This window comes from Callorhinus ursinus, unplaced genomic scaffold (genome assembly GCF_003265705.2).
Source record: "Callorhinus ursinus isolate GAN/ISIS: 27379988/994484 unplaced genomic scaffold, GSC_fseal_2.0 scaffold9, whole genome shotgun sequence".
Lineage (NCBI taxonomy): Eukaryota > Metazoa > Chordata > Mammalia > Carnivora > Otariidae > Callorhinus > Callorhinus ursinus.
In genome coordinates, this window is record NW_027397071.1 from 937,525 (window position 1) to 962,703 (window position 25,179).

General features: G+C 39.0%; 1 long non-coding RNA gene across 5 annotated transcripts in view; it reads right to left on the minus strand.

Moving 5' to 3' along the window:
• LOC141373391 (uncharacterized) overlaps positions 1-25,179 on the minus strand; it is an 80,534-nt gene that overhangs the window by 38,806 nt on the left and 16,549 nt on the right. For 3 of the 5 annotated variants that reach the window (XR_012379297.1, XR_012379294.1, XR_012379293.1), the window contains exon 2: positions 16,089-16,158. This is a non-coding gene — a long non-coding RNA (uncharacterized lncRNA). The remainder of the gene's footprint in view (positions 1-16,088; positions 16,159-25,179) is intronic. The other 2 variants (XR_012379296.1, XR_012379295.1) reach the window with 1 other exon arrangement.

Here is a 25,179-nt window from a genome sequence, read left to right on the forward strand (position 1 = left end):
GCCTCTGCCTCTTTCTTCACCATGAAAATGGAAGTCATTGAGCTAGAACTCTCCGAACGCTTCTCTTTGCCGCCTTCAAATTTGTCTGGGTCCTATAAATTTAATACAATCTCAATAAATAACATCCATGATAAATGAGAAGGAAATGGAAAATGATATTAAAATAATGTTTTAGAAATGTTAAAATGCAGGAAAAAATGTGTGGATATTCAAAGAAATCTTGAAAAAAAAGAAATGAGAAATAATTAACTCTATGAGATAATGCAATATATCTTGAAACTTCAGTAAATAAAAAGGTTTGCTACTTAATAAAAAAGGAAAAACCAAAGGTATGGAATAAAGAGTTCAGAAACAGACTCAAATATCTATGACATTTTGGCTTCTGATAAAGGTGACATTTCAAACTAGGTGAGGAGAGAAGGGAAGAATTCAAAATATGATGTTGGGCAACTGGCTAACCATTGGAAAAATATTAAAAGTATATTTCTCTCATCAAAAATAAATTCCAGATGGATTAAAGATGTAAACGTATAAAACAAAAGATTTAGAAGAACATGAGGAATAACAGCAATGTTACCTTAAATCCTGAAATAACTGAAAAATAAGACACAAGCAACATGATTTTAAAACATTGAACATCAGGCAACAAAGGACAGTACTCCCTAAAAGACTGACACAGATGACATGAGTCTCAGGATTGCCGACCTCCATGCCTGGAGAGAGTTTCAAGGCACATTATAGAGAAGGGGAAACCAGGGATAGTCCAGGGATCTTTCTAAACTGAAGAGATGGAGCTAGGAGTCCAGGAAGACCAAGGCCACTAAAGCCACTAGAGAGAAAAGAGCTGTACACAGGGAAAGAGCTCGGAGGTCTTCAGAGGATCGCCTGGCAGTATTCAAGTCAGTACTGCTCAGTAAATGTGTGTGAGTGAACTAGTAGAAGCCTCAGAGACTGGGAAAGCAACCATGTGAAAAGTCTAGAGAGAACAATGGATCACAAAGGCTGGAAACCATTTTTGTTGCCAACAACACAGTGAAGAACCTCAAAACTCACAGGGCATCAGGTAAAGTACTCAGAAGAATTTGCCTTATTATGGAAAAAAATTAGCTCTAGGCTGAATGCTGTTCTGGTCCTACCTAACAAAGCTTAACAATAAGCTCTAAATGGATTAGTATTTTCCAAGTAACTTAGCTGTGTCCTAGCACAAAACTCAAGAATATTTCAAAATAATCAGCATCCAACAAGGTGAAATTCACAATGTGTGGCATCCAATGAAAAAAATTTACCAGGCATGCAATGAAGCAGGAAAACATGACCCATAATGAGAAGAAAAGTCAGTCCATAGAAACAGATCCAGAAATGAATAAGATAAGAAGCTGAAGAAAAGATTAAGCATTCTAAGTATAGACTTCAAAACTATAAAAAAGACCCAGCTCAAATTTCTAGGGGTGAAAACTATAATTTCTGAAGTGAAAAATACATTGGATGGAAATGATAGCAGATTAGATACTGCAGAAGAAAGTCTTAGTGGACTGAAAGACATAGCAATAGAAATAAGCATGACTGATTTCTTAAAAAATAATTTTGAAATTATGCATGTATTTTAATACATGAAATAAAAGAGAAAAGCCAAAGAGGAAAAAAGACTGCCCCATGTGACATGAAAATTAAAAGTGGCCTGGAATAAAACCTGAACAAAAGTTTTAAAAGACACATAACAAAGTGGGTTGAAAATATGAACAGTGCATTTGAGAGTTAAAGCTAACCTTCTTAAATTACAAAGATTCTTTTTTTTTTTTTAAGATTTTATTTATTTGAGAGAGAGAGAGCACAAGCAGGGAGGAGAGGGAGAAGCAGGTTCCCTGTAAGCAGGGAGCCTGACGCAGGGCTCAATCCCAGGACTCTGAGAGCATGACTTGAGCTGAAGGCAGATGCTTACTGACTGAGCCACCCAGGTGCCCCTAAAATTACAAAGATTCTTAAAATCAGTAGGAAAAAATGAACAATCTTTTTCATTTGGAAAAGTGAGAAAAATATGTTGTATAGTTATATTGCTATACTGCAGATTACCCCCAAAATTTAGCAGTTTAAAATGAACGAAAAACACCTACTATCTCAGGGCTTCTCTGGGTCAAGGATGCATAGTGGCTTATAGGAGAGGTTGCAGATCTCATGAGGTGGCAGGCAAGCTGTTGGCAGGGGCCACAGTCTCTGTGGGCCTCTCTAGAGGGGCATCTGCTTCAAGTTCACTCAGAGAGTTGTTGCCAGGTCTTGTTCCTTGCTGTCTACTGACAGGAGACCTCAGTTTCTTCTCTGTAGACTAACTGGGTGTCCTCATGACACGGAAGCTGGCTTCCCCCAGTGTGAATGTTTAGTCTTCCTTATCCTTGTATTTATTATCTACTAGGTCACTCAAAGAGAAATCACAGTCATTTTTTTAATATCATCCGCCTTCTTCTTATTCACTTGCCTCAGTTCAAATTTTCCATCTACACTGTAACATGACAGTAACATCATAATCATCTTCCTGCTTTCAGTCTGTCTCACTTCCAGATACACTTCACACCGATACTTAATTATTCTAAAGCAAAAATCTGTCCTTTTACTTCCATATTTGAAGCCTCTTGATTGCTCTTTATGGCCAACAATGACACCAAAACTCCAACCTCTGTAGCTTATCATTTAAGGAATTTAATGATCTGCTTCTACATAACTGTCCAGCCTCACCTCCTATCAGTCCCTGTTAACTAAGTTGCAGGTTCTTAGAACTACATCCCTGCCACCAAGCACATATCCTCATGTTTTCATCCCACTAGACCTTTGCACATATTATTTCTTCTGCCATGAATTGCTTCCATTCTTTTTATGGCTGGAAAATTCCTGATAATATTTTAAAATCAGATCAAACGGCATCTTCTCTATGAAGCTTTCTGATTCATTTTTAATCACTTCCTACTTTTGTATCAACCTGACATTGTATATATCTATCTATTGTAATGTTTGTCACAGTTCATTTAAATTACTTGTTAACATGCCCATCTCCCCACTAAACTCTGGGCTCACTGATGCTAGGTCCCATAGCTTATTTTGTCTTATGTTCTTAGTACCAGGCACATACATTTTGTTCTGCGAGTTATCATCTTAATAGATAAAGAAAAGGTATTTGGCAACATTCAATATCCACTCATGATAAAAAGGAAATCTTTAATGTGACAGAGAAATATATATCAACATCACATAATGGTGAAATTATTTTAATTATGTATAAATTAAAAGCTTCTCCTTTGAGGTAAGTAACAAGCAAGATGTCCAAAATTTCTATCTTCTACTTTCTTTTAGCATTGTGTTAGAGGTCTTAACTAGTACAATAAGGCAGGAAACAGAAATAATAGGTAAAAGGATTGGTAAAAAAACAAAAAGCCAAAATTCATTATTGGAAGATGATATTATATATGTAGAAAAACCAAAATTATCTGCAGGCAATGATATTTAATAAGAATTTTAAAAAGTTGCTGAATAAAAAATCAATACACAAAAATTATTTTAGAGACCCCCCAAAATATCATTTATATATAGGAATTTGACATGTGACAGAAGCAGGACTGCAGGTCAGTGGGGAAAATAAAATCTTTTCATAAATGGTGCTGGGGCAATTCAATATGCATATAGTGGGGAAGGGAGAGGAAAATGAAACTGGATCACTCTCTCAAACAATACCAAAAGTCAATTTATAAATCTGAATATAATAGGCAAAATATTTAAGCTTTTAGAAAATAGTATAGGAGAATATCTTCCTGATCTTCATAATGAGAATTATTTATTAAACATGACATAAAAACACTAATCATAAAAGGAAAAGATTAATAAATTGACTACATTTAACTTAAGCCCTTTGTTCATCAATAAAAACCACAAAGAAGGGGCGCCTGGGTGGCTGTTGTTAAGCCTCTGGCTTCGGCTCAGGTCATGACCCCAGGGTCCTGGGATCGAGTCCCGCATCAGGCTCCCTGCTCAGTGGGAGGCCTGCTTCTCCCTCTCCCACTCCCCCTGCTTGTGTTTCCTCTCTTGCTGGGTGTCTGTCAAATAAATAAATAAAAATCTTTAATAAAAAAAAAACACAAAGAAAGGGCAAGAACAAATCGCAGAATTTGAAGATATATTTGCAGCACATCTAACTGGCAAATGAAGAGTATCCAATATATAAAAATAATTCATACAAATAGATAAGTAAAAAACAAAATTAGTCTAGCAGGGATAGAGCCAAAAGACTTAAAGACACAAGTCACAAAAGAGGACATTTTTAATTGGCCAATTAGCATATTCTCAGGCTCTCAACCTCAAGGGAATGCAAATTAAAACTACAACAAAATTTCACCCCAGACTTAACAGGTTCACAGAATTGATTAAGTCCGGTAATGTCCGGTGTGGCAAGAGTGTGGAGCCTCTGGAATTCTCAGTTAGTTAGAATATAGATAAGCGCAACCTCTTTTGAAAATTGTTAAATTTGAAGTTATACATACCCCATGGCCCAGAATTCTACTTCTGGGTACCTAAGCTCGAGCAACTCCTGCACTTGTCAACTACAATACATGTACAAGAATGCTCATATCAACATGGCTCATATTTGCCTCCAGGTTAAAATAGCTCACCTGTCCATCAACAATAGAATGGGTGAACAAATTATGTTACCTTCATAGAATGGAATATTATACAGCAAAAAAATTATATAGACAAACCTAAAGAAGTCAGACACTAAAAATAATTACATTTATGTAAACTTTAAAATAGGACAGAATAAATCCTAAACTATATTTGTAAGGGACATATTCATAGGTGGTAAAACCGTAAAAAGAAACAAGGACTGTTCTGAGGGCTGGAAATGTGCTATTTCTTAATCTGCCCAGAGGTTACCCATTATTTGCTTCTTTGTATACAGTACATTTAAGTTCTATGTATGTTTCTACATGTGTATGACATTACAAAACCTGAAAAAGTCTTTAACAAAAGATGATGCAAGCTCAGCTAAACAATGCTATTGTTAAACTCTGCTTCGCTTCATAGAAAACATGATTAAGAACAAAGTTTTCCCCTTTGTATCATATGCTATTCTAAAGTCAACAGTGAACTCCATAAAACACCCATAATGCTGACTGATTAACCATAAAGCTTAGGTTCTCAAAGAATCTACCTCCAGGTCTATGGCCATACCCCCTGAATACACCCAATCTTAGAAGCTATGCAGGGTCAGACCTGGTTAGTATTTGGATGTGAGACTACCTGGGAATGCTAGGTGCTATAGTTAAAAAAAAAATTATATTTCCAATAAATAAGACATGATTGGAATATTGCTTACAGAAATGTCTGGCTTTCATTAGTATTGAACCAGTTTCCCAATATTTCAATGTATACTTTAACATTTTTAATAAAAAATTTAGATTGTTTTAGTTTTAATTCTCCAGATTAAAAACTTGTATTCACATAATAATAATGAAGATGATAAGAGTGATCACATATAGATTGCCTGAGTTTTAACTGAGGGTTAAAAACGTATTGTGATCTTGCTATGCTCTTGTGCATTGTATATTTGATCTGATCCAATGTCCACTGCAACCCTACAGTGCTAGTATATTTATAATTGTTTTGCAGGTGCCATTCACACAGGTTAGGTAATTTGTATATATGGCTTATAATCTAATGACTCTTAGCTAGGATTTGAAAGCAGATCTTTTTGATTTCCAACATTAAATGTTTCCTGCTATACCATATTGTTTTCCCTGAAAAACCCAAAGTATGTCAGGCTGAAAGTATTAGATTAGCAAAATATCAACTTCACTGAACACCTTCCATGTAGAAAATACAAAAGGGGTAAGGCATAGTTGAGAGTGTGGAAGGGTGACATAAAGTCATGCCTTAAAGAACATGATGATATCCCTTCAAGTCTGAGATGCTATGGTTCAAGTCAACTGAGGAGACAGTGATCACACATTAAACAGCTAGAGAGGGCGCCTGGGTGGCTCAGTTGGTTGAGTGTCTGCCTTTGGCTGGGGTCATGGTCCTGGGGTCCTGGGATCAAGCCCCGCATCGGGCTCCCTGCTCTGCGGGGAGCCTGCTTTCTCCCTCTGCCTCTCTCTCTCTCTCTCTGTCTCTCATGAATGGATAAATAAAATCTTAAAAACAAACAAACAAACAAACAAAAAACAGCTAGAGAACGTGCCAAACACCATGCACTTGAGATCAAAGCTGTGTGATACAGAAGTGTAGATTCTGCCTCCCTCTTTGTGTTACTTTTAACTTAAATTCTTGAGATTTGTCTGACTTCCACATGTAGTTTGGCCATAAACTATGAATAACTATTACTTCCATGGCTATTTCTAGACAGTTTGGTCTCATAACAGAACATTGGGCTTTAGCTATTTCCACTCTCGTGATTAGACCCAACAGTGCCTAATAGAGCAGTGGGCTAGGAGTGGGTGAGAATAATGAAGACCTTCCCTAGATTAAGGACTAGAACAATGGTGCTTAATCAGAGGCAATCCACCAACCACCACCAGTAGAGATGAGGAATGCTGCTAAACATCCTTCAATGCACAGGATAATACCTCCCTTCCCACCCCCAGCACCCCAACAATAAAGAATTATCTGGACCAAAATGCCAATAGAACAGGGTTGAGAAACTCTGGCTTAAAAGAACCTTTAACAGAAACAGAACAGAAGAACAGAACAGAAGAGGACTTGGGAATATGCCTGATGATTACAAAATTTTGCAATCAGCAGAAAGCAAAAGCACACACACACACAATTAGTTAGAAGAGATAATGGAAGATCTCAGTTTATCATAACAACAAAAAAAATTACCAAGAAATAGTCATAATTTATGAAAGTTTAAATATAATTTTTAAATAAGCGTTTAAATAAAACTTTAAAATGAGCACACACACACACAAACACACATGACAAATAAAAAAGCATATCATATTCTTGGGGAGAAACAAGCAATATCATAAAGATGCCTATTTACCCTAAATCTATAAATTTAACATGCCCTGACTTTTTAAATGCCCAAATGATTTTTTTTAACTAGACAACCTGATTCTAAAACAGAAAACAACAACAAAGAAAACAGGAAAATTCTGAAAGACAAGAGTAATAAAGGGGAATTAGTTTTATTAAACAATCAATTTTTATTTTATTTTATTTTTTGGTGCATTATTTTAAAAACTAAAGCCAGTTTATAAAAGCCAGTTTATTACACAATCTGTTACATAGTAAAGAAGAAGGAAGGCATGTTTTTTTCTAATTCCGCCACTCAGAAGAAATAACTAAATGTTTGTTGGGTGGACTTCCAGTCTTTTTTTTTAACAATAAAACAATTTTGAAGCTACAGATAATTAAAATAATGTGATATTGGCATGAAAGATAACTGGAACAAACTAGGAATCAAAAAGAGGCACAAATGCAAAGCAGATTTTATATATGTTAAAGGTAACATTTCAAATCTATGGATAAAAGATAGATTATTCAATAAATGATATTGAGACAACTAGGTAGCTATCTGGAAAAACATACAGTTCGATTTACCTGTTATTTATATGAATACTAGAAAAAACCATGGAATTTTTAAAAAGCAGCCTCAAACTATGGACTCTGAGAAACAAACTGAGGGTTTTAGAGGGGAGGGTGGTGGGGGGATGGGTTAGCCCGGTGATGAGTATTAAGGAGGGCAAAAAAAAGCAACCTCGAAGTAGAAAAAACTTTTCTAAGAACGTCACAAAACCAAAACCCAGGAATTATGAAGTAAAAGGTGAATATATTCACCTAGGTAAATAGAAAAGAATGACAAATGGGAAAATATATTTCCAACTTAAATCACAAGGAGCGAATCTCCCTAATATAGAAAGACCCCCCTAAATCAGTGGAAGCCCAACCACTTAAGAGAGATGTAAAGCAAGGAAATGGAGTGTCCACTGAAAAGGGAATTCAAATGGCTCTTAAATTTGTGAAAAGAAACCAATCTCACTCTTAATAACAGAAATACACAAAGATGACTTACTTTTCACCCCTATCAGGTTGCCGAAGTTCTAAAAAATTGTGTATGTGTGTGGGTATGGGGAAACACATATTCTCACATGTTGGCAGTGGGTGTACAAGTTGGCGGATCAGTCAGATTTGAACTAGACAACCTGATGCACATACCCTTCAACCCAGGAATTTTATCCTACGTATCTACTTACACATGTACAAAATGTGTAAGTTAATCAGAGAGGCATTGCCGGGAATAAAAAAAAAATTGCTAAGATCCCTAGATGTTTGTTGATAGTGACTATAAGAAGTCAGAAAGAATATAAATGCTCATTAAATGTGGGCCACAAATTACTGCATATTTATGATATAGATACTATACAGCCATAAAAAGTACTGAAGAAGCTTCTTATGTGTGAATATGGACCAACCTCCAGATCTGAAAGCTATATTGCAAAGAGAGAGAGAGAGCGAAGAGGAGAGCAATGCATATAGTATATCACTGTTGGTATAAAAATGGAGGTGGGGAGATGCCCATGCACACACAAAAATACCTATTCGGTCTCACGTGCGTAAAATCTCTCTGGAATGATACAGAGACAAGTAACTATGGGTGCTTCTTCAGAGTTGGGTGACTAGGGGCACCTGTGTGGCTCAGTCAGTTAAGTGTCTGCCTCCGGCTCAGGTCATGATCTCAGGGTCCTGGGATCAAGCCCCCCAGCGGGGGGGGGGGGGGGGTCCTTGCTCAGCGGGGGGTCTGCTTCTCCCTCTGCCTGCCGCTACCTCTGCTTGAGCTCTCTGTGTGTCAAATAAATAAAACCTTAAAAAAAAAAAAGAGTTGGGTGACTAGGTGGCAAACACAGAAACAATACTTTCTGTTCCTTGTACATATACTTTTGTACCTTTTGGATTCTGAACCAGATTGGACCATCACCTAATTTGAAAAACCCCAGCACAGTACCCTGGTCTCCAGCTCTGACCAGCCAAGTTTCCTGCCCCTCTCCCCACTTCCCCTGGCCCTTTCCAAGCTGTGGAATAGAGAGTTTCAGACAGGGGCATATCTTTTCTCTACACGCCTCAAACCAAGGCTGGCGCTCTGCATGGGTTCGCAACCGCCTGCTTTTCAATCCACAGGGGTGGAGAATTTAGCTTATTTTTAAATTGGGTGGAATTCAGAAAAGAACTGCCAACATGATTAAATAGACTGGAGAGGCTGGTTCATAAAGAAAGATGAAAAGACCGAAATGTGTGTAATTTGGCTAAGTGACAGCAGGGCCAGGCTGTGGTTAGCACATATAAGTATTCAAACACCAGGACAGGAGAAGAACATTCATGGACATAAATAGGGGAAAAAAATGAAAATATGAAAAGAAAAACAAAGTGTCTCGGTCTTTCTATCTGTCTCTATCTCCAGAGGAGCCTCTCCAGGAAAGCACTGGATGTCTTGTTCCTTGCACAACATCCTAGAAAATCTTTACCATTGCAGGGTGTAAAGTCCACATCAGCTCTCAGGCCAGGGCTTAGATATCAGCACAGAGACTTGACTTTAGCTCCCTTTCCCTCTGCCATGTCCTGGATACAAGTGGCCACTTCGCTTGCTTGCTCTCCCTTCCATAAGCATACCCAATGAAGGTCAGTCTTGCAAAGGGAGGGGTCCGTGCAGAGTATATGAATCATTCATTCATGTTTCAAAATCTTGCTGGGTGCCTATGGTAAGGCTGGAAGACAAGACTGCCTTTCCCTGCTACTATCAAGGATAGCTCATGATGGTTCTACTATCAAGAAGTGACCGTTGAGATGGCCAGGTCAACACAGACCAGCTCAGCAACGGTACTGGGCTGTCCATCGGGCCTATCTCTCTAATCAGTCTCTCATTAGGCTTATCCCTGGAACACACAGAAAATTTACATTACTGCAATGCCATTAAAAATGAGTACCATGGAGTTTACTTTGCTCATTTCGAATCTACCTGCCTGGTCTTTTTAACTGCTATATCTATCCCATCCCATATATTTGCTATTAACTAAACTTCAATCCAAATTCCTTTGAACTTGCGTATCAGTGTGCCAAGATATATGCTAACGGATATACATAGCAATGTGGTAGTCTACATAAAAATCTCTGTGTGCGCGTGTGTGTAAATGCAACAGTCTGTGTGTGCATTTCTGGGTTAATATCCATGTGTTGCTCTATATCTAAGAAGATGCACATATGGGCAAGATGAGCCAAAAACAAGATGAGCCAAAAAAAATTTAAGAAGCACTCTGGTAGGGATTCCAAAACTAATACCTAAGAGTATATTTTAAAACCATTTGTGGTTTATGTTTGTTTAAAGTTTTTCCCATTTATCAGATAAAGGAACTGAGCCATGGCTGAAACTGGGCCAGATGTGCTTACTATTGGCAGCGGCAGGTGAGGCCACACCCCCGTGGGCAGAATAAGAGGGTCTGAAGGAATAATAAGTATAATCCTCAATTATTCTGAAAAGACTTCCGGGTGAGGAGATGAAAAATTGGCAGTTGGGTCCTAGACTGTGGGTAAGGAGAGAATGACTTCTTTCTGGGATCTGGTTCTCTTGGGAAGAGGCTCTGGGGAGGCCAGCCATGCTAAAGGGCTTTCCCACATAATGGCTAGGAGCCAGACTCTGTTGTATGCAACCAGGTCAGGAGTCAAGCACGCCCAATAGCAAGGGAGGAAAGCAGGCTCATCGCTGCTGTGCCATGATTAGGTTTGCCTACAGATTACAGAACACTCAAACACACATAAACAAGTCCAGAAATGATTCTTCCAAGGATACTACAGTGACTTCCCCAAGTAATCAGTGACTCCACATTCCTTCTGCTCTACCGTCCTCAGCATTTGGCTTCCAGCCTCAAGACCACCTCATGTTCCAATATGGTTGCCATAGTGCATGTCATCACATACTCATTTCAGCCAGCAGGAAGGGAAAAGGAAAGCATCTCCCAGTTTTACCAGCCCCTGCAAGGAGCCTTCCCAGAAGTCCACTTCTATTGGTTTAGCCAGAACTCACTCTTGTGACCATACCTAGCTGCAAGAAAGGCTGGGAAAGGTATCTGTTTAACATGGCTCATCACCATCTCAAATAAAATTGTTTTTCTGTATCAAAACAAGGAGAGAATGGATATTGGGTGGAAAGTTTTTCCTGCAGTATCAGGGCAGAAGTGTGGCCTGTAGCAGACTGCATAAGGATGGCTAGCTGCCTGCTGAAGGATGATTTGGGTGTATGTTCCCTTTTCGTGATAGCTGGGGCTGTACCAAAAAAGTGACATTAAGCTTTACAATCTGTTCTTGGCTGTGCTGTGAGGCCTTCAGGAAAGGGTCTGTGTCCACTCCTGGGCAGAGGGGAGAGCAGCACCCACAGGCTGTGTTGGCTGATGGCAGCAGTGACCCGAGACAGCACTGGCTGTGCAGAAGCGCATGGAGCTTTCTGGAGCAGCAGAGCCCCTTTACACTCAGAGACCCTGGATCAAAGTGGTCCTTACTGATGAGGGGGACACAAGCAAGACCCCTTTGAGAGACTCCCTGAGAAACATGAAAGGGTAGGAACAGAAGCAGGCTGGGACTGCTGCTGTGCAGGTGAGGGTGAACTTCGTGCTGAACTCTGTATGTGACCGCATTTACAACCATGGACAGGAGAGCCTGAAGCACATTTGAATGACCCGAAATAAAGGATGCATTTCAAAACCATATGTTCTGTAAAGAAAGAATTGGTTAAGAAACTGTGGATGCCTGCATTTTAAACTAAATTCCAGCTTTTTTAAAGGTTTTTTAAAAATTTAATTGACAGAGAGAGAGTGAGCACAAGCAGGGGGAGCGGCAGGCAGAGGGAGAGGAAGAAGCAGGCTTACTGCAGAGCAGGGAGCCCGATGTGGGGCTCAATCCCAGGACCCTGGGATCATGACCTGAGCCAAAGGCAGACGCTTAACCCCTGAGCCATCCAAGCGCCCTGTAAATCCCAGCTTTTTAAAGTAAACAGTGGGGGACTCCTGGGTGGCTCAGTCGGTTAGGCATCTGCCTTCAGCTGAGATCATAATCCCAGGGTCCTGGGATCAAGTCCCTCATGGGGCTCCTTGCTCTGCTGGGAGCCTGCTTCTCCCCTCTGCCTGCCACTCCCCCTGCTTGTATTCTCTCTTTCTCTGATAAATAAATAAAATCTTTAAAAAATAAATAAATAAAGTAAACAGTGGTTGGTGCTCACTTCGGTAAGCTTGGTAATTTTTTAAAATAATATTTTATATATTTATTTGAAAGAGAGACAGCAAGAGCGAGAGACGGAACAAGCAGGGGGAGTGGGAGAGGGAGAAGCAGACTCCCAGCTGAGTAGGGAGTCTGATGAGAGGCTCAATCCCAAACCCTGGGACCACGACCTGAGCCAAAGGCAGACGCTTAACGACTGAGCCACCCAGGCACCCAGCTTGGTGATTTTCAAAGTATGTTTTTGAGGAACTCTCTATTTTGTGGAGTACCTCAGAGACCAGAGGGAGGCCAAAGGGGCTAGGCTTTACTCCCCAAATATCACATAGCTTACAACATATTCATATTTTTTGCATTCCAGATAACTTTTCATTTGAAAAATTATTCCCACTGCTCAAAAAATTAGAAATTTCTGACATTAGTATTAAACTTATTAATGGTAATTATCTAATAAAGTTGGTCTCATTACCTTCAACACAGAAAAATTGCAGAAAAACTGAAAAAGAAGATGTGGATGTATTATACCTATTCTTCTGAAGAAAAAAAAAATCCTGCGGTGCCTCGGTGGCTCAGTCAGCTAAGTATCTGACTCTTGATTTCGGCTCACAGCATGATCTCAGGGTCCTGGGATCGAGTCAGGCTCTGTGCTCAAGGGAGCCTTCTTGAAGATTCTCTCTCTTCTCTCCCTCTCCCCTCCTCCTGCTCACTCACTCTCTCTCTCTCTCTAAAATAAATAAATCTTAAAAAAAAAAATCCCAGCCTAAACAACATACGTTGAGATACGCAATGCCAGTCACTGTCATTTAGGTATGAAAGAATTTTCCGGACATCATCAACTACAACATTTAGGATGAGAGGAAGGGATTCTACATGAGGACAAGCTTTGAAAACTTCTATTTATTCATCTGGAAAGATGAAAGTAGTGGTGGAGGGAATGGGTGGATGGGTGGAGAGTGCAACAAAAATCTGATTAAAGTTTTCCAAGTCATGGAGGGATAAAGAAATGGAGAACCATAGACTCTTTAACCAAATTCTGGAATATCAGACTTGGTGAAACTTGAGTTTGAAAGAAGCAGATATACCACACATAAAAGGAAGTACCACTCCTTTCATACCGGACAAAAATATAAATTGGGTACAGAAAAGACTGAGAGACATTATGGACCACATGAGTTATTGTGGGTCCTGACTTCAATGAGTGGCTCTTGGGACTCTAATAGGAAATTGTAACCTACAAATGCCTTAGAGGCCATCCTAACCTTTTTGAGCCAGTGTTTTTTAGGGTAATCATGACTTTCCACATATAATCCCATCATTCTACTTTCAGACTTGGATACTGGTCTGGGAGGACCATGGACTGACATGGATTCTTATGAGTGTTTATATAATGGGGAGCACTGGCATTTCCTCTACAGCCACGTTTTCCTAAAGCAATGAGATATAATGTCAATCAAAGCACAATGTATAGTACACATACTACTGCTACTCTCAACGTAAGATCATATGCCTGCTTTGCTTGGTTGGCATTATGCTTTGTTTATCATAACACGGATGATAATTACAACAAGCAAGTACTTATGTCATGCTATGCTAATAAGAGTGCTTTTAGTAATTGCTACACACAGACCATTACTCCTGATTAAAAGTGAAATGTCATACTGAATGCTTTGCACAATGAGTTAAGATAGTGTAGCTATATACAGATAGTTTTTTATTAAAACTATCTTTACCACTGAAATTCCTGCAGGAAAAAAAATCGACTTTGTTACTGCCAATCCAAGGCTCTATCTTCTAGCACTTCGTTTCCTTCTGAAACAATGGGATTGGGGCAAGGAGGTTACTTAAGAATGCAATTATTGCATGACAACAGAGCTGCGTGCAATTGGGAGCTGTAAGTAGGCAGCTTATCATAATCATTGGTAGGAGATGTGATTCAGGCTACTCTAGAGAGGCATGAGCAACTCCCTTAAGATAGAGTCTGCTCCACAATGGAATATTATGCAGCCATCAAAATGAATGAGATCTTGCCATTTGCAAGGATGTGGATGGAACTGGAGGGTGTTATGCTGAGTGAAATAAGTCAATCAGAGAAAGACATGTATCATATGACCTCACTGATATGAGGAATTCTTAATCTCAGGAAACAAACTGAGTGTTACTGGAGTGGTTGGGGGTGGGAGGGATGGGGTGGCTGGGTGATAGACATTGGGGAGGGTATGTGCTACGGTGAGCGCTGTGAATTGTGCAAGACTGTTGAATCACAGATCTGTACTTCTGAAACAAATAACGCAACATATTTTAAGAAAAAAGAAAAAGAAGAAGATAGCAGGAGAGGAAGAATGAAGGGGAGTAAGTCAGAGGGGGAGACGAACCAGGAGAGATGATGGACTCTGAAAAACAAACTGAGGTTTCTGGAGGGGAGGAGGGTGGGGGGATGGGTTAGCCTGGTGATGGGTATTAAAGAGGGCACATTCTGCATGGAGCACTGGGTGTTATGAGCAAACAATGAATCATGGAACACTACACAAAAACAAATTATGTAATATATGGTGATTAACATAACAATAAAAAAATTTTAAAAAAAGATAGAGTCTGCTCCAATACTATGAGAAGTGTGGCCCTTCACAGAAAAGACGGGGACTGCTGTTGAATTGAAAAGCTGCAAGTGACCTTCCAAGGTCATCTAGTTCATCCCCTTCAGGCAGAAACTCTTAGAACCCATAGTAATTTGATGATAAGGCAGCCTGAGAGACAGTACATGCATTCCAGAATCACTCCAACATTAAGAACTTCACTGCCAAGAAATTCCTCTTGGGTTTAAATACAATTCTTCATGCTATGGCTAATTTGCTTTTGTTTTTGTTTTCTATTTTCTTCTCCTGAGAGACAAATAAGCTGGAAGACTAAGGAACCAAAGGAACACAACCTGCCTAAAGTTGGTGAATTCAAAACTAGACAGCTCGTTCTGTATCCATTCTTTCCCCCAGATCTAAAGAACAGCAAATGCTTTTCTTGGCAGGCAGAGGGCACTGGCAGGAGGCAGCTGGTCTACCTATTTGTGGATAGCTAAAATCCTTTAAGGCTCAGGGTACAACACACCAGGGAATCATTTGCTAGTGCCAACCAAAAAAGAAAGAAAAGGGTGGAAAAAAAGAGGAAGGAGAGCAGCAATTTAAAAGTCTAGAAAAATACTGAGCTACGTGGGTCTGAGCATGAGGGTGAGCAGGAGGTCTCTTTTTCACCCAGGTAATGATTGTATGAGCCCCATAAGGAGATGGTTAAATCAAACACCAAGATGACTGCTCTTAAGAGGGGAAAAATATGTCAATCACACTTTGCCTTTGACACAAGGAAATTCCTTGAAACTGAGAATGGAGAGTGGAGGGAGGGAGAATGTCTCCTGATGTGGGTGGCCAGGAAACCGGGGGCCAGAAAAGCATGAGAGGAGAGAGGGAGAAAGAGACAGAGAGGGAAAAAAACACAAGATTGAATTCTAATCAAAATGCTATGAGGCGTTCACACCAGGCCTTGAGAGAATATTAACAAGGTTACCCGGGGGGGGGGCCTTTAGCCCCAGGAATTATTAGTGAATATGGAATTATATTTGCACAAACATTACCAGATGCAAGGAGCTAAATGTCCTGCAGATGTGGAAGGAGCCAGCGTATGTTCCAAATAGGCAGCAGCTTTATTTGTTTTACCCTTCTTATGAGAGGCTGGGTAGCACGTTTCTGAGGGGTTACATTTCTGGAATGACCACCATACCGCTAGGCCCCTGTTTCTCCACTGCTGCTTTCACCAGCCTCAAAAGTATCTCATCCCAGGACCACTTGAGGCAGGTTTGACAAACTTACCAGCTTACCTCTACCACCTCCAGGTATCATAGTGCTCTAAGGGGATCATGGTGCTTCAAGAAGGGATTTTCTGAAAGATGAAAGAATTCAGAGTCAGGTAAATCACAGCGATTTCAAAGAGGAGTTGTGGACTCAAATGTAACCAGCTGATGTTGGAGGGGGTTGGGGGAACCCAGCAAAATACAGGAAGAACAAAGTTTTTCCTTCTGATATGCCACCATCATATCCTCAAGACTCAGTTTAATTTGGATTCACCACTGCTGAATGAGACATATCTCATCTCTGTGTTTGGACAAGTTGTTGCCTTCCAGAGTCTCCTGAATTTGTAACCCCAAATCCCCACCACCATCTTGCTCACTTTGAGTAATACTTGCCAGTATGGGGGACAGAATTGTTCAGCACACTCACGGGGAATGTAGAAGTGATTGGCCATGAAGCTAATGCCATGAGACCCTTCCAAGGCCCTGGTAGGAGCTCTATCAATGTGTGGGCATGGTTATATGTTTTTGTAAAGTTTACAAAATTAAACTATTTAACACTAATTTGTTAACTGGTGACTGACTTCCTCTTTGCCACATCTCCCTTTGGGTGGCTTTGGAGTTGAGTTGAAGATACATTTAACTTGAGTGGCATGGGATGTATTATGTAGTTCACATCACTTTCATGTATAGTTGATGTTAGCCACTGGGTTGTAGGAATGGATTTCAACACTCTTATCATCATCTGTTCACTTAGTGAGCTGGAGACCCAGAGTGTATCATGCTGGGATATGAGTGTATTCTATAATGCCCAGCCCCGAGATTAGGAAGACAGAGGAGGAGAAACAAAAATTGAAATGTACAGAGTCAGAAGCTAACCCATGAAAGACTTACCTAAATCTTACAACTCTTTCATGAAAAACCTTGATAGAACTTTTCCCAAATTTGACAACAATCATAAAATTTTGCATGACATTACAAGGAAGTTATGATGCTGAAAAAAAAATTTCTAAACTATCAAAAATAAAAAACAATTTTTAAAAAAAGATTTTATTTATTAGAGAGAGAAAGAGAGACAGTGAGAGAGGGAACACAAGCAGGGGGAGTGGGAGAGGGAGAAGCAGGCTTCCCACGGAACAGGGAGCCTGATGTGGGGCTCGATTCCAGGACCCTGGGATCATGACCTGAGCCAAAGGCAGACGCTTAATGACTGAGCCACCCAGGCTCCCCAATAAAAAATAAATTTTGATCAATCATGTGAAAGTAAAGTTAAAATATGTTCTCATTCTCTTTATATAATTATAGAATTTTTGTTAAATGAAGAGGCCATCAGAATATACAGCACATATATATATCTGTAATGTGTATGTGTACACAGACACAAAACGGGTATTTCAAGTAGCTAATAAATTAAAACATGTTTTCCTGGATTTTTGTGATGTTTGTGATATTTGTCAGTTTGTTGTGGTTTTTTTAAGTGATTTGTTGTGACTTCTTTTCTTATTCTAAGCAAATATTCACTTTACTATCTAATTTTGTAATCAGACTTGTGTATTCTTTTTCTTAAAGAAGGCCTCCGCTATTGTATAAGCTTTAGACCCAATATAACCCAAATTTGTTTCTGCTGTTATGCTCCGTGTAAACACTTAAACATTTTTTTTTTTTAATTTCACTCATCAACGTATAAGGTAGGCCTTGTTGATACCATTTTAGAAAAGAGGAGCCAGAGACGTTTAGTCATGGTTTCTACATGGATTTGAATCCAAGGTCTGTCTTATGCCAAAGGAGGTAGGTTAGTCCTGGCCCTAACTGTATTCCCTACCCCCACCAGAGGGCATGCTGAGTCCTAAAGTGATCTTTCTCTGCTTTATCTAGTCTGGTTTAAAAGGTTTCCACTGACACCCTTCTCTTTCCCACCCTAACCCATCTGCCCCCTGAACTACCTCATTGTTAATAGATCTGAAAGATCTCACTGCCAGAAAACTTCTCTTCATTTCCTCTCCATTACTATGAAATGTGCCCTGTGGACCTCTTGGTCAACTCCTTCTTGTGATATTCGACAATTTTTCGATGGTGTTTATACTCCATTAAAGGAACAGGAAAGATATTTCCATTCATCTGGTTGGAAGGACATACCATCTCTGAAATCTTTCTTTTTTAATTAAAATTCAAAACACACCTCCTCCAAGAAGCCCACCACATTCATTCCAGGCAGCAAAATCCCCATGCTATCCTCTCCAAGTCCCTTTATAACTTGCTGTTGGCTATTCACAAGGACACTGGATGTGTTTGCTTATATTCTCTTTCTTATTAGAAAACTCAAGATTAGCAATGCCTTACAATCTTTACTACTTAAACTTAAATGCATTTTTGGATTTCAAAATGTTTGTGGGAACTCAGTAAAACTTTCATACTATATGAAAGGAAGTGAAGTCTGGTTTTTTCTTCAGTACACCTCAGTATCGATCATGTTGCTTCCAAAATGAAAAATATGCAAGTTCATTTTGTATAAAAACAGAAAACCTCACTTCTGTGGTGAAAGAGAAGCTCATCAGATGCCTGGCCTTGTTTTCCCAAATTCTAATGCATGGCTTTAACTCTTTCAGTGGGTAATAGTGGCAAACAAAAATGCTTCAGTTTCTCTATCTGTGAAATAAGAATTGTGTTATTTCTTTCCCATTTACTTCACAAAAGTCTCATGGGGAGCAAGAGTTAAATGATTAATGACTTAAAGCTCTTAGGCAAACACAAAATGCTTAATAAAAATAATCCCTCGTTGCCACAGTGATAGGCACCAGTGACCTGATGCTAAACCTTGACAGAAATGGAAGGCAATTCAGATAAACTTTGGGCCCTGTCCATGAATTCGGGCTTCTTTTCCCCTGGTGAGGACAATCTGAGCTCATGTTCCTTGACTTCCTCCACTGACCAGCCCCTGCTTATAGCCCCCCCGCATGCTCAAGCCCAACCCCCAAGTTACATGAGGTCTATTTTCCTCGTTGCAGAGGAACAACATATGGGAGACCGTAAAATGCCCCATTGTGAGGTCAATATAATTTTATTCTCTCCCTTTCAGGGAATATGCCTGCTCAGCCCATACCACAACATTATTAAGAAAACTATTTGAGATCAAAACTCCATTTTTCATTGAGTTTAAGCCCTTTCTAAGAGAAGGAAGCCCTTGCATACCTCTGGAAAGAGTCTCTGAGTGAACAACGTTTCCTGTCATGACTGAAAGAACTGGGGTGGTGTTTGAGGGGTAAGTATATCTCTACTGGCAGAAACCATAACGTTGTTTTAAAAGGAAACAGGGATTCTGGCATATTTTTAGTTTTTTGTGTTTATTGAACATAATCTCTCCCTGGTTTTCAGGTATAATAAAGTCATGTGAAATCACCCTGGACTCAAAACTGATCCATGAGTAAATTCAGAAAACTCAAGGTGCATGCTTCCTCGACCAATTCTGCTGCACATTGGACTGTCTTGTCCTAAAGCAGCTTTTTAAAAATTCCCTTCTTTAAGAGAATGAAAGGAAGTAAGACAGTTCCTAATAGAGAAAAGAACCACTAAACTTTGTCATGTTTCATGAAACAGAGGACAAAGCAGTACAAGGAGCTTGGGCTTTGGAATCAGACAGACCTGAGTTTAGAATCTCAATCAGTATCAGATCTTGAGCAAGATACATCTTCCTTGAATCCATTTCCCTGTCTATAAAGAGGGACAAAATCTCTGTATCATAGAGCAGCAGTGAAGACTGAATTTGATATTGTATAAAGTGCCTGGCAGAATACCTAATTTGCAGGAGACAGTTAACATATAAAAGCTAGTCATAATCATAAGAATGAAAGTAATATATTCCTGGACTACCCATATATCAACAAATGGTCTTGAGGATCAATGTGCTGGGCCTGTGGGAAAGGCAAAAATACAATGATTTACACAAAATAAAACTTACTCTCAAAGATTTAGTTTCATTTTTGAAAATGCTAGTAAAAACACGTCTTTATGTATTCTCTACTTTTGCTTAAAATATATGCTAATCATAGCATAGGTTCTTAAATTGTGCAGGTTATAACTGCTCTACCACAATATACTTACTCCTCAGAAATACTGCATACAATAAAATTACATGTTCAAATGAAAGGGAAATGGAGAAAAATATATTCAACTTTGTAACTAGAGCACTAACAAAACCAGTAATTATGAAGTGGGAGATAAGCCCAGGAAAGCAGATCAGCTGGAGGCTGCCTCAGATGCATAAAAACAATAATGTGTGACTTCTGCTTCTGGCCGAGATGGAGTATCAGGGACTAGATTTACCAAAAATAAAAACCTGGACAAATACATGACATAATAGCTCTCACGATGATTGGAAATAAGCAGTGAAGGTCAATGGTCTCTGAGTGGTGGAAAACAAACTAGGTGAGCCCTAGGATTGCCTAGCTTACTGCCTGAAGAGAGTTTCCAGCCGTGACACAGAGAGAAGGACTCGGGGGTCTTTCTGACTTGAGGAGATGGAGCTGGGCATCCAGGTAAGCCAGTGTGGCTAGGGTGTTCATCATAGAGAACCAGAGATGAGAAAATTGCAGAGAGAGACCTGAGATCTACCAGTGGGCCCCCTTCATGGTTTCAGTCCATAATTGAGCAAGCATGTGAGTAGGGAAACTACAGAACGAATCACTTTACAGGATAAGAACAAGTTGTCCCAGGGTTCATACAGAGCCAGGACAGTGGCCATTCCCATCCACCAGAGTGGAAAACCTCATGACTCATGAGGCTGAGGTTAGTAATAAGAAGGTTCCTTCCTCAGCAGTGGGGAAAAACTAAACCTAGGCTAAATATGTTCTGGTCCCACCAAATGCAACCTGAAAGCAAGGCCCAAAGCTATCAAACTGCTTTCAGATAATTTAGCCATATTCCAGGACAGAGTTTTATAATATTTTTAAGAACATAAAAATATCCACCATCTCATAAGATAAAATTCATAATGTTGGGCATCTAATAAAAAATGACCAGGCATGCCAAGAATCAGAAAAATAAAACCCACAATAAGGAGAAAAAAAAAACAATTAAAACATAACCCCAAATGATCTAACATTACTAAATAAGGACAGTAAAACTGTTATGATATGTGTTCAAAAAAACTAGAAGAAATATCAAACATATTAAAAAAGATATGAAAGATTTTTTAATTGAAGTTTAATTTTTTAAATTGAACTTCTACAGGTGACAACAAACATGTCCAAAATGAAAAATACACTGGATGGGATTAACAGCAGATGAGACATCATGGAAGCAAAGACGAGTGAATGTAGAGATACAGAAATAGAAACTATCCAAATTGAAGCACAGAGGATTAAAAAGAAGAAAAGGAACAAGAGAGAAGAAAGTGTTATTGAACCATGGGACAACTTCAAGCAGCCAAATATGTGTGAAATTGGAGCTGTGAAAGGAAAGGCAGGGTGGGGGGAGATACCAAATATTTGAAAAACGAATGCCTGGAGTATTTTCAGACTTGGTAAAAAATATAAACCCATAGTTCTGAGAAACTCAATGGATTTCAAGCATAAGAAATATGAAGAAAATGACCCTAAGGCACATCATAATCAAATTACTTAAAACTAGTGATAAAGCGACAATCTTAGAAGTCTGAGACATGACGTTTTACACATTGTTATAGAAGTAAGAATGACACAGAGTTTTGTCAGATGTTATGCAAGTGAGAAGCTAGTGTAGAACATCTTTAAAGTACTCATAGAAAACAAACTTAAACTAAAAGATGATCTACTTGTGATCGTCTCAATGGATGGAGGAAAAAGCATTTGACAAATTCCTATATCCAGTCTTGATTTTTGAAAAAAGTCTCAGCAAACTAAGAATAGAAGAAAACTTTCTCAACTTGATACATAGCATCTACAAAGAAACCTATAGCTGATATCATGTTTGATGGTGAAAGACTAAATGCTTTGCCTTCAAAATCAGGAATAAGTCAAAGAAATCTGCTCTACCACTTCTACTGAACATTATACTGGAGGTTCTAGCCAGTACAGAAGGAAGAAAAAGAAATAAATTGTGTCCAATTGGGAAGGAAGAAGTAAAACTGTCTTTATTCATGGATGACATTGTCTATGTAGAAAATCCTAGGGAAGCTACAAAAAAGCTACCAGAACTAATTAGTGAGTTTAGCAAGCTTGGAAGATACAAGATCAATACACAAAATACAATCGCATTTCTATATACCAGCAACAGTTGGAAATTTTAAAATACTCTTTATAATAGCATCAAAAATATGAAATAATTAGGGATAAACCTGACAAAAGATGTTTAATATTTGTATACTGCAAATTATGAAATATTGCTGAGAGAAACTTTAAAAGACCTAAGTAAATGGAGCAATACATTGCATTCCTGGATCAGAAGTTTCAATATTGTCAACATGTGAGTTCTCTCCAAATTGATAGATTCAGTGCTTTCCCAATCAGAATACCCATAGGATTTTTGTATAATTTGACATGATGATTTGAAAATTTATATGAAAATGACAAGGCTCTAGAATATTGCAACACTTTGAAAAGGCAGGACAAAGTTGGAGAACGTCCATTATCTGACTTCAAGACATATTGTAAAGCCATAGTGATCAAGACATTGTGGTATCAGAGTCAAGGAAGACAAATAGATCTATGGAACAGAATAGAGAGGCCAGAGATAGACCCACACACATATGGTCCATTGATTTTATTTTAAAGATTTATTTATTTATTTTAGAGAGAGAGGGAGGGAAGGAGGGAAAGGGGGGAGGGGCAGAGGGAGAGGGAGAGAGAATCCTCAAGCAGACTCCGCCCAAAGCAGGGCTAGATCCCAGGACTCTGAGCTCATGACCTGAGCTGAAATCAAGTCAGCTGCTTAACCAACTGAGTCACCCAGGTGCCCCATGTATGGTCCCTTCACTTTTGGCCAAGGTGCAAAGGCAATTAAGAACAGAAAAGATAGTCTTCCCATAAATAGTATTGGCACAATTTTATATTCATATGCAAAGAAGTTAACTTTGATCCATAACTCACACAGATACTGAAAATTAATTCAATATAGACTATACATCAAAATGTGAAACCTAAAATTATAAAACTACAAGAAATTGTCTTTTTGCTGAACGATTTGATGTAATTTACAGACATCATGTAAGTTACAGACATCTACATACAGTAGAGTTCCTAAATAGAGTTCATAATGGTGTCTCCAATTTGGTCAGCACCCTTCCTCACCCTTCCCTATTGTATATTTATCCTAAACAGGAGGAAACCAAGTTATATTGGAACTGGGTGAGCACATACAATCTCATTTTGCCTTAATTACCTCTTTAAAGGTCCTATCTGCAAATACAATCACATTTTGAAGTACTGAGCATAAAAGACTTCTAACATATGAATTTGGGAAGGGATACAATTCAGCCCATAACCAAGAGTAAATGCTAGAATTGTCAAATTCCACTTCACAGGGTTTATACAATTCTGTACTACCATTAGCAATTAAGCACCTATTTTTAAATTTCTTAAAATATAGTGGAAAGAACTACTGCTTAGCAGTGGGCACACTAAAAGTTTTTCCTTTCATGCTGAAGGTTATAGTTGTACTCCTGCTATTCCCACTGCCCCTACCCAGGATAATCATGTTTGAGTTCCACAAATTCCATTTTATGCTGACATTATTTTCCCATTTACTGATTGCATATGAGGTTCTGGATGTTACAGAAATATCTTTTGTAGCAGACCAGACAGGACGTTACATACTTGTGACTCAGTTTCCCCCCCCCTTGAATCTGGATATTGTTTTGCAAAGAATTCCTGCCCAGAAAAACTTCTCTCCAGTAATGATTCTGAGGGTGGGATACTAAAGAAAATGTCTACATGCAGGCATAGATCCAAGTTTTTCAGTCTCTGTGAGAAAAAGAGGAACTGAGCACCCTGTATTCTAGAAGAATTTAAAATGAGAAGTGCAGATTGTATTGTCCTTAGGTTACAAGAGAGGAGAACTGAGTGCCATTGTCCCTTACATTGTAGGTGTATCCTGTAAAAATCAATTCTTATTCTAGGGCTATGATCTCATGGGGGAGATAGTAACAGTGTTAGAGATTTATAGCTATCTCTAGCCTTCTGCATCTTGTTACCACAGGGTTACCTCCCCCAGCGCTCAGCCGGAGGTAGCCAGTAAGACATATTCCCTTCCCCTCTGTGAGCCTATCCTTATCGGAGCTCTGTTTCTAACTGCCCCCTCCTGTGGTCTTCTTTTGATGAATGGTCTTACATTCTGGGCTGTAATTTGCAAGTAGAATCTTATTCCCCCAAACAGTTACAAACAAGTGTTCTAAATCTCTTTAATCTTTTTTAATTACAAAAGGAATCATCATCTTATATCCTGTTTATATAGTACAGATGTTTTTGAAAGTAAAAAGTAAAAGTATTTCCTTGAACCCAGAGATAACAAATTTCCAGGGATGGGAACAGTTAAGAAACACACTCTCATGCGTTGTTACTGAATGTATACATTGGTTAACAAGTTGGAGGCTATTTGCAAATATCTTCTCCCATTCTGTGGGTTGCCTCTTTGTTTTGTTGACTGTTTCCTTTGCTGTGCAGAAGCTTTTTATCTTGATGAAGTCCCAAAAGTTCATTTTTGCTTTTGTTTCACTAGCCTTTGGAGATGTATCTTGAAAGAAGTTGCTGCGGCGAATGTCGAAGAGGTTACTACCTATGTTCTCCTCTAGGATTTTGATGGATTCCTGTCTCACATTGAGGTCTTTCATCCATTTTGAGTTCATCTTTGTGTATGGTGTTAGAGAATGGTCAAGTTTCATTCTTCTGCATGTGGCTATCCAATTTTTCCAGCACCATTTATTGAAGAGACTGTCTTTTTTTCCATTGCATATTTTTTCCTGCTTTGTCGAAGATTATTTGACTATAGAGTTGAGGGTCTATATCTGGGCTGTCTATTCTGTTCCATTGGTCTATATGTCTGTTTTTGTGCCAGTACCATGCTGTCTTGGTGATCAGTGATTTGTAATATAGCTTGAAATTGGGCAACGTGATGCCCCCAGCTTTGTATTTCTTTTTCAACAT